This window comes from Sturnus vulgaris, unplaced genomic scaffold (genome assembly GCF_052056855.1).
Source record: "Sturnus vulgaris isolate bStuVul1 unplaced genomic scaffold, bStuVul1.hap1 Scaffold_2118, whole genome shotgun sequence".
In the NCBI taxonomy this organism is placed as follows: domain Eukaryota; kingdom Metazoa; phylum Chordata; class Aves; order Passeriformes; family Sturnidae; genus Sturnus; species Sturnus vulgaris.
Genome location: NW_028276271.1, coordinates 20,001 through 22,500, shown reverse-complemented (window position 1 = coordinate 22,500; position 2,500 = coordinate 20,001). Strand labels below are relative to the sequence as shown.

General features: G+C 76.9%; 1 non-coding gene across 1 annotated transcript; it reads left to right on the top strand.

Moving 5' to 3' along the window:
* The first annotated feature begins 1,626 nt into the window (after positions 1-1,626).
* On the top strand, positions 1,627-1,779 carry LOC148217831 (5.8S ribosomal RNA). The gene has a single exon (XR_015800707.1). It is a non-coding gene; the product is annotated as a 5.8S ribosomal RNA (ribosomal RNA).
* The last annotated feature ends 721 nt before the right edge of the window (positions 1,780-2,500 follow it).

Genomic DNA, 2,500 nt, shown 5'->3' with positions numbered 1-2,500 from the left:
GCGGTGGCGGCGGCGGCAGCGGGTGTCGGGCGGTGGCGGCGCGGGGCGCCATCGAGGGGTGGGGAGCTACTCCCGCCGATCCCCTGCGGTGGCGTGTCCGTCGCGACCGGCCGCGCTCGCCGTCGTCGGCGTCCCGCCGCGCTTGCCCGCGCGCGGGGGCCACCCGTGCCGGGCCGGGGAAGGGGCGCCCTGCCCCCCCCCTCTCTGCGGCCCGGTCTCGGCGGAGAGGCCGCGGCGCGCGATCGGCCGCGGGGGGCCGACCCCGCTGGCCTCTGCGATGCGGGGCGACGCCGGCAGAGGGCGCGCGCTCTCTGCCTTACCTACCTCAGCTGCGGGGTTGCGGCCGCCGGGGCCCGCCGCGCTCTCTCGCTCTTTCTCCTTAGCCGCCGCCGCGGGCTCGCGGGCGGCGCCGCGTCAGGCGCGACCGCGCGCCTCTCGCCTCGACGGCCTTGTCGCCTCGAACCGCACCGCGGCGGCGCCGGCCGCCGGCCACCCCTGACTCGGAGCGCTGTCCCCGCCCGTTGGGGCGCAGCGCTCGGCCGGCTCCTCCATCGCCGGAGGTCCGGCGGGCGCGGGCGACCCCGTGCCGAGCGGCGGCGTCGCCGCTCGGCGAGTGTCCCCGCCCCCCCCGGGGGGGGGGACGGTCGGCCGCGAGGCGCCCGCCTTCACCGGCGGCCGTCCCGGCCCGGGCCCCGCCCGTCCGCTTCCCCGTCGCCCTTCCCGGCCGCGTGTGGGCCAAAAAAAAGGGGAGGCGTGCGGGGCGGCCGCGGGGGCGCTTCCCCGTCCGGTCCCCGAGTGGAAACGAGGGGAGCGGGCGGTGCCCCCCGGCTCAGCCGCCGTACGCCTGCCCGCTGGGCGCGTGCTCGCGGAAGGGCAGCTCGGCGGTGCGAAGCGGCGGCGGTCCCGGGAGTGCGGCCGCGGGTGGCGGAGGGGTTTTGCCGAGCGGCAGACCTCGGGCGCTCCGCGATGCCGGCTCGGGTCTCGGCGGCGTCCCGCCTCCGGCGCCGGTGGCGGAGCGCGGCCCGCCGGGCGTTCGCCTTCCGGCGGGCAAGCGGTCCCGCGCCAGGGGTTGCGCCGGCGGAACGGTCCCGCCGCCGCGTGGCGTTTCGGGCGACGTTCAGGGGCCGCTGGCGGGAGAGCCGGCCCCCGCGTTTTGGCGCGGCGGCGTTCCGCGAGTCGGCGGAGCGGTGAAAAGGAGAAGCCAGGGAGTGAGCCGGGAGCGGCGGGGGCCGGCGGTCGCGCCCCCCGGCCCGCGAACGCGTAGTCGTCCCGTGATCGAGAGGCCGGGCGGGCCACCGTGCCCCCCGCGGTCCGGCGCGTTGCCGCACAAGCCCCTCCGCGCGGAGGTCGGGCCGAGCCCGGGCGCCTGGGCCGCCTCCGAAGGACGGCACGCGAGGCGGCGTCTCCCCTCGCGGGGGGAGGCGGTCGGGGGCGCGGGCCCCTCCGCCTTTCTTTGGCCGACCTTCGGAGCGTTGCGCGGGGTTTCTCTTTTTTGCCCCGCGCTTTCTCCTCCTCCTCCTCCGTTTGTGTGTGCTCGTACGGTCGAAGCGGGGCGCGCGGGGGCGCGCGCGTCCCTGCAGAAACAGAAAAGGGGCCGCTTCACGCGAGCGGTCCCGAAAGCCAGACAACTCTTAGCGGTGGATCACTCGGCTCGTGCGTCGATGAAGAACGCAGCTAGCTGCGAGAATTAATGTGAATTGCAGGACACATTGATCATCGACACTTCGAACGCACTTGCGGCCCCGGGTTCCTCCCGGGGCTACGCCTGTCTGAGCGTCGCTTGACGATCAATCGCCGTCCGGGGGGGCCACCCCGGCGGCGCGGCTGGGGTTGCCTCGCAGGCCCGTTGCCCGCGGTCGACGTCGACGTCGTCGTCGTCGTCGCCGCGCAGGGCCTTCGTCCCCCTAAATGCAGACTCGGGGAGCGCTCCGTAGCTCCCCGCTCCCGGAACGAGCCGCTGGGGCGGAGCTCGTCCTTGCCGGGGCCGTGCCGCGGTGCGGTGGCGGTGGCCGGGGAGAGCGAGAGTCGGCGTCGAAGACGCCGCCGTGGGCCGTGCGAGAGAGACGAGAGAGCGAGAGGGCCGAGAGGGAGGCGAGGCGCGGGCCTCGCCCCCGGGCTCTCCCCCCCGTGCGGGCGGCTGTCTGCGGGTGGGTACCGCGGGGGTACCGTGCCGTGCTGCCGCGCGCGCGCGAGGCCGAGAGCGCCGGGGACGGGGGTGCGACCCCCTCCTCCTTCCCGCGAAGCCCTCCCCTCCTCTCTCTGTCGCCGTCGCGTTTCTCTCTCTCCCCGCTTGAGGTCGCCGCTTTTCCCGCCCGGCTGGCCGGTTCCCCCCCGTCAGGGCCGTCTCTGCCGCTCTCCTCTTCGGTTCTCGTCTCCGGGATGGGAGTCTCCGTTTCCCTCGTTCCCCCCCCCCCCCGTGTGTCTCCTCGCCTTTTCTCTGCCGCCCACCCCCCCCCACCCCCCGGCGCGCGGGCGCCGGGCGGGGCGCGGGGGAAAGGGA